The following is a 15,282-nucleotide window of genomic DNA, read 5'->3' as shown; positions in this document are numbered from 1 at the left end:
CAAAGCAATGTATCATGTGAGGAAGAAATGATAAATAGTAGAGAACTTCCAAGATCATTTTGATGTTCCAAACTGACATAGTCTCATCATGAACATGAAACTTCTAACTTGTCTTAAGTAATTAGAGAGTTCTAAACATACTGTGGATATTTTAAAGTGAGATATGCTAAACGGAGGCATTTTGATAACTTTCAAGTGTAACCAGGTGTGTTCCCTGATACTTTAAGCTCATTAATTTGCAAAATATGTTTCATCTCATTCCTAAATAAGAACTCACATTTTCCTTTTTACTTATTTTTTTCCCTTGAAAGGTTATTGAATTCATTGGAGAATGAGTGCTGTCCTAAATTTGGTGAGTAAAGAATATACTGTACCTGTTGAAAATTGATTTCAAAACTTAATAGGATACCATACTGGGGTTCCTGGGTGGCTCAGTCGGTTAATCGTCCGACTCTTGATTTTGGCTCAGGTCATGATCTCATGGTTGTGGGATCGAGCCCCTATTTGGGCTCTGTGTTCAGCACGGAATCTGCTTGTCTCTTTCTCTCTCTCTCTTTCTCAAATTGGTAAATAAAATCTTAAAAAAAAAATAGTATACCATACTGCTATTTGGTAAATTAAGCTGTTCATGTATACTTTTCTCAAGATTATAATTTCTTGATAATAACCAGTAGTTGGCTAATTTGATGAGAGTTATTTTCATTCATTGGTTTAATAGAGAAAAAGTAAGAAATTACCAGTGTATTTTTAGAGTTTCTCAAATGAGAATCCAGAAGGACTTCAGGGTCTTCATGGAATCAAGCTTTGAACTTTATGGCAAAAATGAAAGTCATTGGAAATGATTATACAGTCTTGATGCTTATTTTTCTCTACACAAAGTAATGTTTAATCAGTTTCTCAAAGATTGGTGCTCATATCTCTGGCTGTACAAGATTAGCTTTTAAAAATCATTGCATATTTTATTGTAATCAAAAAATATGAATAATACAACCAACCCTCAACTTGCTGATGTCATTACCTAGAACAAAGCCAAGTTAAAAAATAATGTTATTTATGGGGCAACTGGGTGGCTCAGTCTTTAAGCATCTGACTCTTGATCTCAGCTCAGGCCTTGATCTCAGGGTTGTGAGTTCGAGCCCCATATTGGGCTCCATGCTGGGTGTGGACCCTACTTAAAAATAATTTTAAAAAATATATATTAATTAAATGGTTAATTTAATGTGGCAAAAAGTGTGATGTTGGTGTGCAAATGACTGGCTTGGAAAGCCTGATCTATCAGCCTTGCAACAAGCATTGGTTTGAAGAAGAGGAAACCTACGTTCCAGCTCTGGCTCAACCTATATTCATCCATTCAGTTCTTCATATATTTACCATTGAAAAATTTATTTCAATGTTCATTATGAGCTAGATACTGTAGAATATCCAAATTTGAAATTGACCGTAAGTCTGTGGGGGATGAGTCACTTTACTCTAGACTCCTGTTTCCTCAAATGAGGGATTGTAATAAAGTTCATTCTGCTTCTCTAATATTACATAAAATGCCACTGAATTTATCAAATAACACTACCAGTGAGTGATAACGGATGGTTCCCATATTTAAGAGTCAACCTGTGATGGTTTGGTTGTGTCTGGCCATCGAGCCCTTGGTAACATGCCTGCCATGTTCTGAAAGCTTTCTTGAGTGATTTATTTTGGGGCCACTCCATTCCAGTTTTTATTATTTTGGGTTTCTATGATTCTCTATACAGAAATCTACCATTATCAATCATTTGGGCTGGGTGCCTGTTCCACTAAATCTTTATAAAACAGTCTGCTTTAAAATCAACACTAATCATTGGGCTCTGGGACCATAAAGGGGATTCTGTTTTAATATGACAAAGTGATTCTTTGAAGGGCATAGGAGTCAGGGTAATAGTAAAACTAATGTTTTGTATGAGAATGCACATGCGTCGCTAGCAATTCCCTAAAATGCAAGTGCTAGTGGATTTTCTTCCAGTATACAGGCATAGCTCTCGTAGTCTTCTGTTCCTCTAGTAACTGTTTCACTAAAAATAACCAACTTGGGAGAGCTCCTTTCTCAGACTCTGGGACTTTACATTACCTTTTTTTGTTTTTTTTTTTAAGATTTTATTTATTTATTTATTTGACAGAGAGAGAGAGAGAGGGAGCGCACAAGCAGGGGGAGCGGCAGGCAGAGGGAGAGGGAGAAGCAGGCTCCGCACTGACAAGGGAGCCAAATGCAGGGCTCAATTCCAGGATTCTGGGATCATGACCTGAGCCGAAGGCAGATGCTTAGCCAACTGAGCCACTCAGGCGCCCCTGAGATTTTACATTACTTATAAGCTAACAAGTTAGCCTGTTACGTACTCATGAATGCTGGAAGGAGACATGAGGTGCCTGGTCCGAGTCCAAGGACTTTATTACGCAGAGCTCGCCAGCAGCATGAGCTTCGTGCTGGTTTGCTTCTGTTCTCCGTGTCCCCCAAGGCCCACAGTAGAGAGGCCAGGGGCCCAGATGGGTGCCTGCATACACAGTGGGTTACGGTACAGGGAGGAACATTGAGCTCAGGGAACCTATTGCTTTTACAGTTAGTGGAAGCAAGCTTGCTCTTTAACCAGGGAGAGGCATTACCTCAACCCTTAAAGTAGCTCTCTCTGCAGACACACCCCAAGAACTGGTCTGGGTAAAGACCTTGTGCTCTTGGCCTACCAGCAAGAACATGTCCTGACGCTCAGGGCTCAATTCGGACTGCCTCTCCCCGCACACCTCTAACTTGAATAATCTTTAGTTCTGTGACAAATTCCCATCTTCCTTCCTCCTTCTTCACACAATTATTTTAGGGAAATACTACAAGATGTCTGTCTCGTAAAGTGGTGGTGGGAGGCCTCGAAGTCAAAGTGGAAGAGAAGCACGCTAGCCAGCATGGAAGAAGCATCAGTGGGAAAGTCAATGGCACAGTAACAAGCATGTTTTTAAAATAAATCAAGTCATATTTTGTAGCTAATTTGGAGTCCTACCCTTTCTTTTTCACTGTTTCACCATACTTTGCAACAATCAGAAGGAAGGACAAACCTGTTGGTAGTTTGTTTTAAAATAATGGTTAAAATGAATAATTTTCAGGATAGTGATACTCATCACAGCAAAAGCAGATCAAAGCATCCTCAGTTTGAAGCAGAGATTTGTCCAGGCTCCCTTTCTTCTTTTCTAGTGAAGGCAAAAAACAAGAGAAAGCCTTGCTACTCAGGGATGATGGTTTTGCTTGTGTCCCTGCTCAGAAACATCCTCTGTGTCTGGTCTACAGTCTGATGACAACTAATTTAAATCAGTTCAAGTCCTCTTAAAACTGTAGAAGAAATAGGTCCTCAAGTTATGGAAAGAGCCCAGAATGCCTTGTTACTCATCCTTAATGAGAGAATTGTGGGTTTTGAGTTTCTTTATGTATGACAGGAAGCAAATTATAAGAAAATACAATGTAGGTTTCATTTTGGGAGAAAATTGATATGGCCATCAGATGTACTCTAGAGTTCATCCTTCTTACAGAAGTTTCTTCAGAGGTGATCTCTCTGGATCTTTATGTGTCAGGGCATTAATTTCACTTAGAGCATTGTTCCTCCCTTCCAAAGGCTTTTCTGTTGAAATAGATTTTAATATTTTTGTCTAACAAGCATCACTGGCCACAGCCCAACTCAGAATTTTAACATTTCTTGCAAGTATCTCGGTGGTTCAGTTTTGGATTTGATGTAAAAGTGTATCGTCTGCTCTTAACATCACCTCATAAAAGCCACTGGCTCTTGTGCTGCGAGGGGCCATCTATAGGAATGGGAATTATAGTGCTTATCCTAAAGGTCTGTTGGGAAGACAAAATAAAAATAGCTGAGGGAAATTTACCTGGCATGGTGGTCTGTAAGAACTAACTGTATCTAAAACCTCCTATACCTGATTCCTTAAATTCCTTGAGGGCACCAATTGATCCTCTTCATTAATGTAGCCCCATTGCCAGTCTTGGTGCCTACATGTGTGTCCATAAATACAGGTTGAATGAATGAATGAATAAATGTTCTACCACTTTCTCTGTCTTATAAAAAGCAGACGTGGGGCGCCTGGGTGGCTCAGTCGTTAAGCGTCTGCCTTCGGCTCAGGTCATGATCCCAGGGTCCTGGGATCGAGCCCCGAGGGTCCTGGGATCTAGCCCCGCATCGGGCTCCCTGCTCTGAGGGAAGCCTGCTTCCCCCTCTCCCACTCCCCCTGCTTGTGCTCCTGCTCTTGCTATTTTTCTCTCTCTGTCAAATACATAAATAAAATCTTTAAAAAATAAATAAATAAAAATAAAAAATAAAAAGCAGACGTGTCTGTGCTGCATTAGAGGATGATACTGTATTTCCACAATGTCTTTCCACCTCAGAGCTCATTTGACTTTCTGTCAAAGCACCTCACTGCTCATTATCATATCCCAGTGAGAGGCCAGAATAGCCAAAGGAGTAATTTTCCTTGTGGTTCTAGTCAGGGCTCTTCACACTTTCAGAACATTAGGCACACGTGAAACATCACCTATAGTGACAACCAATGTGACCTCATCCCAACATATGCCTCTGACAACTGTCAGCAGATATTCAGAATAAACCTAAAGACACCACGAATGCCATTTTGGGGCCAAGTAGCTAGGGAACTGCGGGTGACTTGATTGCATGTATTCGCTTTGAGATGGTACACCAGTGACCTCTAGTGGCAAAATTGATTCAAGATGTTTCTATTTTCACAACAAAAAATTTTACTTCATTACCTCAATCCTATGTTTTCCCTTCATTTAGTAACATTTTCTGTTTGTAGAATAACCTGAATTATACACAGTGACTTGTATCTGTTAATATCCAAATATTATTTTTGCATTTCATAGAATCACAGAACTTTTGAGCTGAAAGAATGCTCAAAGGGATTTATTGGTTTTATTTCATCATGTGCCGAAAATGAGCCCCAGAGAAATAAAGTGACTTGCCTGAAGTCTTACCTCAGGGGTGGGACTAAAAGTCTAATGAGTCTAAGGATCTTTCCAAACTTCAGAAAACTGCACCCCCAGCTGACATCTGACCTCGTCAGCATGAGAGACTCCCCAAGGGAGAACTACCCAGCTAAGCCCTTCCTGAATCTCTATGCCACAAAAATAGTGAGCAAAATAAAGTGAATGTTGCTTTACAACACTAGGTTTTGGGATATATTACACAGCAATAATTATCAGAACAAAGAATTTATTTAGGAATTTTTTTGGATTCTACAAAAAATACCTGTTGAAAAAGACAAAGTGATGTATGCTTCTCAAATACTCATGGAATCTCAGTTGATCTATTAACAGGCAATAATAACAGCTCTAATAAATCAAAGAGCTCTTGGTCAAAATGAACACATATTCTAATTGATAGAAATACAAATTCTCCTCCCTTCATTAGACTTCAGATTTTAAATATGTAAATTTTAAATACTTGGATCAAAATGAGGACATTTCTATCAATTAGAAATTTTACAGAAATTAAAAGCCGGATGTGTTGACAGATTAAATCAACTGTGGCAGATAAAGGTGAGGGAAGGGTCAAAGATGACTGTGGTTTTTAGCCTCAGGTTCTAGAAAAATGATAGTATCTTGTTGCAACTCTACCCTGTGGATTGGTTAGCTTGTAGTGCCTCCAGCCCTTTTTAGCCCAAGATTCTGAGGGAGAACTAAGCCCTCCTAAGGTATCCATTGTATGAAATAAATAGTCTCCTTGCATCTGGAAAGGTACTAGTTATATGCCATCCCTGGGAGTGTTGAGAAAGTAGTCACAAATCCTTTTCTGTGTTCCATGGTTCGTTTCCTGGTTGAGAAAGGCTAAAATTATTTAGCAGAAGATTTCCTTTGGAAAATTGTGAAACATTTACTTAGTCTACTCACCCTTGTCCTTCGCCGGTCTAGTAAATCACCTCAAAAAAACTGTTTAACTGTGACCACGAAAGTACTGGTTCAAAGTTCTAACTTTGCTAAGTAATTTCCTAGCTCTGAGCTCCCAGACCATTTGATGGCCAAGTTGATTGAATTTAATTGTTTTGCTTTTCTGTGTGTTTTCTCTATAAAGAATTTTCTTGGAGAGATTTTTCTCTTCCATCAGTAACTTTGCCTTCATAAAATGATGACTCCGGAATCTAGACCTGGCCGGTTGGTCACACTGTACCACTATGTAGACAATCCAGAATTTCCAAGGCTCTACAGGTCTCGCCTGAAGCGCTGAGTACTTCCCCTTTCCCCCCACTGGGGTTGATGCCCTTTCCCTGCTTTGTAATCCACGGAGGTTGGGAAGGGCTTACCTCGTGGTGACATTTCAATGGGGAGCTCTGGGCATTGAGCAGAACATCTGCAGACTCCTTTAGGTCATTCACCAAGCTGATGAAATTAAAGTTTCTACAGCCTCCCAACCATGTCATTCACCTTTTATATCTTTATTTTTTTAAAGATTTGATTTTTAAGTAATCTCTATACCCAGTGTGGGGCTCGAACTCCCAGCCCTAAGGTCAAGAGTTGCATGCTCTACCAAGTGAGCCAGGTGCCCCTATATCTTTATATATTTAAAACTTAATGGAATTTACTGAAGGGGATTATTAGAACTGAGGTGACAGAAAAAGAAAAATAACTGCTCTTTCAGGTAGAACTACAAAGAATTGTGGGTGGATTTTAGCTAACTACAATACAAAGTTCATATTTGGAGCTTATTTTTTGCATATTAGCAATGAGAATTCTAAAAACTTCAAAAATAATTTGCTTAGTCAGGAATATTAATTATGGAGAACTTTCCATTATATATCACAAATATTTTTACTATATTTATAAATAGATTTTTTTGTGTGTGTACAAAAACCATGTAAGAAAATTGTACCATCTAGTGTCATCTATAATAACAGATCACATTCATTCAGCTTTCACTAGGTGCCACACGCTTTCACAAGAACTATCTTACTTAGTTCTTACAACACTTTTATGAGGTAGGCGCTTGCTGTCCCCATACTCTGGATGAAGAAGCCAAAGTTAGAGAGCTTAAATAACTTGCCCCGTGTTACCACTGCTACCTGAGCCAGGGTTTGATTCCAGAGACTTCAACTGCAGAGCTTGGGGACTAATCATTACTCAGTGCCGCCTAAAGAAAAGTCATCCTCCATACATGAAAAACAAGAGAAAATAAACAACCCTTAGCAGCAGTGTTTGTATGTGAGCAGTTAAAAACTTAGCAGCAATGATTGCAACTATTGCAAATTATAAGTGCTTAAACCTAAATTTACTGGAGCCACAGACTTCCTTTCCATGTACTTAAAATAATAAAACTGAAACTTTTCAAAAATAATTATTCAACTCAGATTAGTGAGGTATTCCTTTATCTCCAAACATAGGGAGTGTGGTCAGTGTTGGAATTGAGAGGAACAAAAAGTGCAAAGGTCAGGCCATGAGATCAAGATGGAGAATAAAAGGAGGACCTAGAATCTCCTCGTAGATGTGTGAGAGAGAAGATGGGACAGAGGATAGAACAAGGTGTGGAAGGGAAAAACAAGGCCCCGGAGGGCAATCAAGAGAGGATAAAAGGCAAGGTAAAGATAAAGAACAGAGTGGATTAAAAAAATTATGGAAGGGGGCGCCTGTGTGGCTCAGTTGTTAAGTGTCTGCCTTCGGCTCAGGTCATGGTCCCAGGGTCCTGCGATCGAGCCCCGCATCGGGCTCTTTGCTCAGCCGAAAGCCTGCTTCTCCCTCTCCCACTCCCCCTGCTTGTGTTCCCTCTCTCGCTGTGTCTCTCTCAAATGAATAAATAAAATCTTAAAAAAAAAAATTGTGGAGGGAATGAGGAAAAAGGGAGAAAAAGAGAAGGCATGAGGTACAATGAATTAAAGATGCTACTATGGGGGCACCTGGGTGGCTCAGTTGGTTAGGCGTCTGCCTAAAGCAAGATACAACTGTGCTGAAGGGTGGCACTTATAATTTCTGTCTCATCTTCCCTGCTCTTCTGTGCCCGTGTGTGTCCTCTGCCCTGTGTGTCCTATACTTAAGTTTGCCACTTTCTACATGTTATTTTTCTAAGACAACTTTTTGCGCACATCACTAAAAATGCAAAAGGCAGTTAGTGATGTTTTGATGGATGTCTCTAATCTAGCATTGGTAATTTCACATGCCTTTCAAGATCAGCACTCATGTTAGGATTAATATCTTACTTCTGCATAGTAGGAAAACTCTTCATATTAATCTTATTTTTAAAGAAGAAATTATTGCATAAATATAACGTGGAAATGTAATAACCTACAATCCCTTCACGCTAATAAATACATTTTTCCGAGTCCTCTTCCCATCCTAGTCCATATATATAAATTATCTTCACATGGCTGTAATCACAACATAGATACAATTTTATATTCTACCTTTCTTGTCTAAACATATTCCAATATTGTCAGAGAGCCTCTGGGGCTCTTCTTGCCCTCTGATTCTATGATTACATTTTTGAAACACTGACCTCATAATATAACTAGGGGACCACATTTCATTATTCAATAGCTGCAGCATGGGCACCTTATTGCTTCTACCTAGTCGGTATAATGTGGTTATGCTTTCTATCTAGTAACTTCTATCCAGATGCATTGTCATTTGACAAAGGCTTTGAAGTCCCTGAGACCTGGGCTGGAATCCCAGCTCTGCTTTGTATAAGTTACTAACCCTTTCTGAGCCCCACTTTTCAATTTGAAAAATAGGGATTATATTGATCACAGGGTATTTTTGAGGGTTAAATGAGATAATGAATGTGGAGTTCTTGGCATGGTTCCTGGTATGGATTCAATTCTCAGTAAATGTTTGTTATCATTATTCATCTAGGAGATACATGACTAGTTAGTAAAATGTGGGCTTATTCCAAGTACTTAATTTCATGACTCTCTTGGTTATGAGGAATGGTGGGTTATTTTTTAGATGGTATCACGCATCCAAAGAGTTAACTAGGATTTCTAAAGAAAAAGCATCACCGGAATTGAGAACCTGTAGGAAAACTAGAGTGACAGCTGATTAATCCTCTTTCTCAAACACCTGCTTTGGTTTTACTGCCTCCCCCACCAAAAAAAGAAAAAGAAGAAGTAGTTAAAAAACAAAACAAAACTCTTAAAAGATGTAATCATTGGAACATGACAGAAATATTACACATATAGTTTGCTTTTAAAAAGTGATCAGTTAGCTATGAATTTGTCTAATTCCTTCACAGATGACTACATACTATGGAAAAAGGATAATGTCCCAACTTAGAAAATGGGCCAATAAAGGAGCTACTGTTTGTGTTAATAAACATTCTGCAAAAAACTATTCTTTGAGAAATTCCTTGAAATATAGGCTCTCCCTGGGCAATTGTGTGTTTAGGGATCACACTATGTAACAGAGAGAACTTGGCTGAGAAATTTGGTGTTTAGGGGCCAACAGTCACTGCTAACTGTGACTGAGTCTCTCAAATTATATATCAATTATACTTTATTTACAGAAATTCCGGTTTTTTACACCATTTTAAAGCAGAAGCGACAGGATTCCACTGTGTAAGTTGAGGAGCACTATAATAGCACAAAGCTCAAGCTGTATAAATTCTAGAATAAAAAAGGATAAGAAACATTGTTGAAAAAGCATCTAAATATTTTTATAAGTGAAGCTTCCTGAAGAGTTATCATGACCTTAGAAAAACCCACTAACCTTGCCATTAAGAAGGAAAATGAAAGCAAAATTTCACATGGACGAACAAATCATAGTAGTCTTTTGTCCCCTGGGGAAAGGTAGTAAGGATTCTCAGGAGGGATAAAAAAGGAAGAATGTGTTTTAAAATGCAAGCTTTTTCAAACAGCTTTTACTAACATCTACCAGACATGAGAGAACTACGCATGTGCAGAGCCAAGTACTCTGAGCCAAAGTCATTAAGCTGACAATGAATTGTGTGTGTGGAGAAACAAGGGAACAATGATTAAATGGGGAAGAAAGCCAGTGAGGGCTGAAAAGAAGCGGCTGTTGGCCGCGTGCAACCCGGGAAGGCTGGTGGAGGGAAGACCCAGGTCACTGGAACAGAAAGAAAGCAAGGGAGACTCACTGTTCTCCCGAACCATTCATGTGGGCTGCCATGGAGTCCCTTCCGTTTCCAATGTCAAGGATTGAAAATGAATGCTAATGTCTATCTGTGCAAGCAAAACATGTCTTTCTGGAACAGTTTTCACAGTAAGTCTGGTTCTGTGATTGATGTACATATTATTTCCAGTAGGGTCACTTATAGCTTTTGGATCATTGAAAATTTTTATTCCTAGGGTGGAGGAGTTCAATGGAAGCTGGTTCATCCAGTTTGTCCTATTCTGTTAGAGTTATCCTCCCTCTCTATACACTTCAGATTCTCTTTGAAGGCCCAAAGAGAACCTTCCAAGTGTTGCTTGAGGGAACTCCAAGGGTCTTTAAGGAAACCAGGCTCTGACCCTCAAATTCTGAACAAGTCAGGCAGGCAGGACACCTGTGAGAAGAAGTGTGTCCAAAGCTGATCCAACCCTACTGGAGACTTGGTGAGAGGGAGGTTCCAATGTTGGAAAACAGCTACCTCACCCCCTTCTCCACAAGAAAAGGACCAGGGAAAAGTCAGCATCTCACTGGGTCATGAGCTCAGGTCAATAAAATTCACTCCTGATTTTTTTTGAGATCGCCTGTGGATTTGTCTGTAGAAAAAAAATTAGCACAATTATGAAGGATTTTGGTATAAACTTAACATGAAAGATTCTTGCTCCCTTTTTTGTTATTAATCTAATGAAGAATAAAAAAACACATTGCTGATACAAGGCAACTGATGGATGGTTTTGTCTTTTAAAGGAAGAGTCAAAATATTAATGCTTCTCCTTTGATGAGAAAATGAGAGAACACTCTAGATTCCCGAAAACACTTAGATACTGTCTAGCACAGTCACTCCTAACACTCTATTTCTTAAGCTTGTTTATTAAAACTAGTTTTTGCATTATGCTAGAGAATTTATTTCAGTTAAGTGGATTTCCTCTGATTGAAGATTTTTTACAGACGGAGCACTTACAATTTCTAGCAATACATTAGTGACCCCAGAGCCGTGCCACTCTCAGAAGCTACTGAGAAGCAGAGTTAATCTCCTTTTTCTCATTGAATCTCTTATGCTAAGTCTCTAAGGCATTTTGCTGGGCCAGGGGACGTATTCCTAATGCCACTGTCCATATTATCTTCAGCTTACAGGAACAGATATCCCACTCAACCAAGGCCATTATCTCTACTTATATGGATCCCACATGCCAATTAAGATTTGCTGAAACTTTCTGCCATTGCCGGTGCAATGAATACACTTGTTCAATTCTCTTACAAAACCATTTCTACCATGCTAGAGATGATCTTTCTTCGACATCCCTAAGGATGTCTGAATCATCTTTTAATTTAATATTCATGGCCAAACTTATTGGAGAGGGTACACAGAGATGACGTAGGGAGAGCTTCACGTTTCCTGACCAGCGCACGCGCAGACACTTGCCTCATCCTCGTGTACTTATGTAATGATTTCTCCCCTCCTGGACTCTGACCCCCACGCTCTTCTCCCAAGAGGTCCAGTGTAACTAGCAGAGCCATTACCAGAGGTGCAGCCGACGCTCAGGAGCGCGGTGCTGGCTCCATTCACCATCAGAAAAGAAAGGCCGGCTCCCTTTTCAGGGACAGAACTCTTGCTATGGCTCAGTGTGTCTCCCAGCTGGAGAGCCACAAGTCTGTTTCCTTCTTTCGCTGTATTATAATGGAGGGTGAGATGAAAAGGAATACAGGCCCTTGATACCTTTTACTTGGAGTGCTAACTAATGCGGGGCCTCGTGTCTGATCTTCTGCTTGGCTGAGGGGATGGCAGATGGCCTTCTGAAAGCTTTTCAAACCCAGGCTGCTTTCAGCCGGGCATGAGGGGGGTATTGTTACATTTTCCGTAGAGTGGTAGGAAGCGGCACGGAATAAAAGCACACAACAATTGTGCCACTTCTCTGGGAGGCTTATTACAACCTTACAATGAGGCCTAATTGGCTGATGCCAAAAGCAGACGCAGAAGCAGCTTTGAATATTATTCAGGAGAGGTTTTGGAGAGCGGAGTCAGGAAGGAGGCTGAGGCATAAAGGAGAACAGTGACGGGACGAACAGTAGCAGGGAGGACGTGAGGGCCAGGACGAAGAGGAAACAGAGGAGCTGTATTATTTTTATCAGAAAAAAACCTCATGCTCTTGTTTACAGTTCGTTCACATCCACCTCCTCCTCCTTCTGTAAGCCTCCTTATCAGGAGGACGTGGCGGGCAGTCTTGGCTCACAGAGCAGCGGCCACAGGACGCTGCCGTTACCATGACAACTGATGTGGCCAAATCTTGGAGCCTTTAAAGAAACTTTTGTGTGAGCTCCTTGAAGTGGGCAGAGGAGGAACTAAAATGTTCTTCCTGAACACTTACTGTATGCCAGGCGAGTTCAAGAAGCTTCCTTTATTATTTCATTTAATCTTCAAAACAATCCTGGGACCTATTCTTACGATCACTTGGAATGGAGGAAACTGAGACTCAGGGATGTCCAATAACTTGCTTAAAGTCTAACAGATTCTTGGGATGCCTGGGTGGCTCAGTTGGTTAAGCGACTGCCTTCGGCTCAGGTCATGATCCCGGGGTCCTGGGATCCAGCCCCACATCGGGCTCCTTGCTCAGCAGGGAGCCTGCTTCTCCCTCTCCCACTCCCCCTGCTTGTGCTCTCTCTCTCTCTCCCTCTCTCCCTCTCTCTCTGTCAAATAAATGAAAAAATCTAAAAAAAAAAAAGGCTAACATTCAAATCCAGGCATTTCTGACTCCAAAGTTCAAGCCTTCCCCCTACACCACCCTGAGCCAATTCTTGAACAGCCAGGTCCTGTCTACTACCTGGCATGTGATATAGTAGGTGCTCAATAAGTGTTTTCTGAAAGCAGCACTAAACTGACCCACGAAGGAAGGTAGGAAATAAACTCTAAAAAGTATAAATAACAGGAGAGCTAACGGTGGGAGATGATTTCCAGCTAGGGACTGTCTAACTGGCCCTCACCCCAAAACACACATACACTCAGTCAGAATTCTTTGGCAAAAACTAATGTGGGAAACAAAAGCAGAAGAAAAATTATTAAATTTCCTTACTACCTACAGCCCGTTGACAAGTCTTTGAAACAGGCAGAGGGACATTCCTCTAACGACTCAACTGCCTCCATGTTGACACTTTGCCAAGGTCAAAAGGCAATCCTAGCCCGACCCTCCCCCCACTGCCCTCCCATCCTATAAGTCTACTTTAACATATAAAAATTTCTTTAGAAATTTCCTTTATCTCTAAACCCCCCCCAAGGTACATGTTGGCAATTATCCCCCAAGCATATGGCCCACCTATATACACCTGAAGGGTCTCATGACTAATGTTTTATTAGATGGTAATAAATGACCTTTTCCCAACAATAGCTAGCCCTCTCAAGGTCCTGGAAACCTTGCTTCCAAAATTCCTTAGAGACTTACGTTATCCCTAACCCCCTCCCAACTTGAAAGTATACAATGGGCCACTCCTCATGACCCCAGTGCAACTCTTTCTGCCCATGGGTCCTGTCCCCGTGCTTTAATAAAACCACCTTTTTGCACCAAACATGTCTCAAGAATTCTTTCTTGGCTGTCGGCTTCGAACCCTAACATCTTTCCGACATCGAAGATGTATTGTCTATTTTGTACCAGACACTGTGCTAGGTTCTGGAAGCACAGACATTTTAAAACCCAGGCTCTGTCTTCTAGCAGCTCACAGTCTATTGGGGAGGGCGCATATACATCAAGTACAATATGCTGTGAAAAAATATAGGTAGAGGTAAGCTTGGGATTCTCAGGAAGGAGAAAGGAAACCTAACTCAGCCTGGGAAGGTCAAAGAAGGCTTCCTGGAGGAGACAATGCCTCAGTGGGTTCTTAAAGGATGCATAGGAATTAGCTAGGCAAAAGAAGGGTGAGTGGTATTATTCCAGGCAAAGAGAACAGCATGAGCAAAGTCCAGAGGCATGACATAGTGTGTGCATGGAACATGGTTTCCTACTGAGCCCAAACCATGTGGCAGGAAATGGCACTGAAGAGAAAGCTGGAGCCAAGCAGAGGGAAACTCTAAATCCCATGCTAAGAGTCTTGGACTTCATCCAGCAGGGGATGTAACACATTGATTGTTCTCTGCAGGGAGAGGGAATGATATGGTCAGTGTGGAGGATTGATTTGAAGGGATAAGAAGTGAAACAGGGAGAGCAGTTGGGAGGTTGATGCTGTGGTTTATGTGGGAGATAATGAAGGCCTTGTTCAGGGAAGTGGTGGTAGGGATAGAGAAGGCCAGATTTATTTGAGAAACAGTTTCAAGGTCAAGTGAACAGGAATCAGTGATTGATTGGATTGTGAGAGATGAGAATGGAATGATGACATATGAATTTTCTAGCTTAAGGAACTGGGTGGATGATGGGACCATTCATTAAAATTGTGAATCAGGAGTATGAGCAGATTTAGGGGTGAGGGTGGGGGAAGATAAGTTCCTTTGACACCTGGGACATATCTAGTTGCCTAGCAAGCAGTTGGATTATGAATCGGAAACTTAGGAAGAGAGATAAAGACAGGTGATATAAAGAATAAAGATTCAAGACCAGAAGTCTGAAAATAGTTTTTTCTGCAGTCACATCTGTCTTGCAGAAGTGTTTTGTTTGGACCTCTGTGATATCGCTTCTAAAATTAGAATTAGGTAAAAACCATGGAAAAATCAGGAAGTTGCACACACACAAAAATCTTTATTTCTGGTGTCTCTTGAAAATTCTGCTTATTTGCATTTCTTTTTTTTCATGGCAACAGTCTAGAAGTGGGAAGCAGCTCTGAATTCTGGGCAGGGCACGTGCTGTCCAGGGAGCCTGAGCCCTCACCTGGCTGGACGCTTGGACCTGAGGCTCAGCACTGGTTACCATTTTATCAGCACAATTGCTCTGTTGCCTTTCTTACAGTAGAGTTAAGAGCAAAGTAAACTTTTCTTCTTCCTTTATCTCAATTAAAAGTAGTAAATGAAGTCTAGTCGAAGAGGACTATGTGTTTCAAGAAAAATGGTGATAAGAAATGAAGAATGTTCTTATATATTTGATATGCAGACAAAGCATGTCCTTCTTGAAAGAATTAAAGATAAGACACCATTGTGAAGCAAATTTTATTTTATTTTTTTTTAAGGATTTTACTTATTTATTTGAGAG

This window comes from Phoca vitulina, unplaced genomic scaffold (assembly GCF_004348235.1).
Source record: "Phoca vitulina isolate PV1807 unplaced genomic scaffold, GSC_HSeal_1.0 scaffold14, whole genome shotgun sequence".
NCBI classification, from domain to species: domain Eukaryota; kingdom Metazoa; phylum Chordata; class Mammalia; order Carnivora; family Phocidae; genus Phoca; species Phoca vitulina.
Note: the sequence above shows the minus strand (reverse complement) of the source record.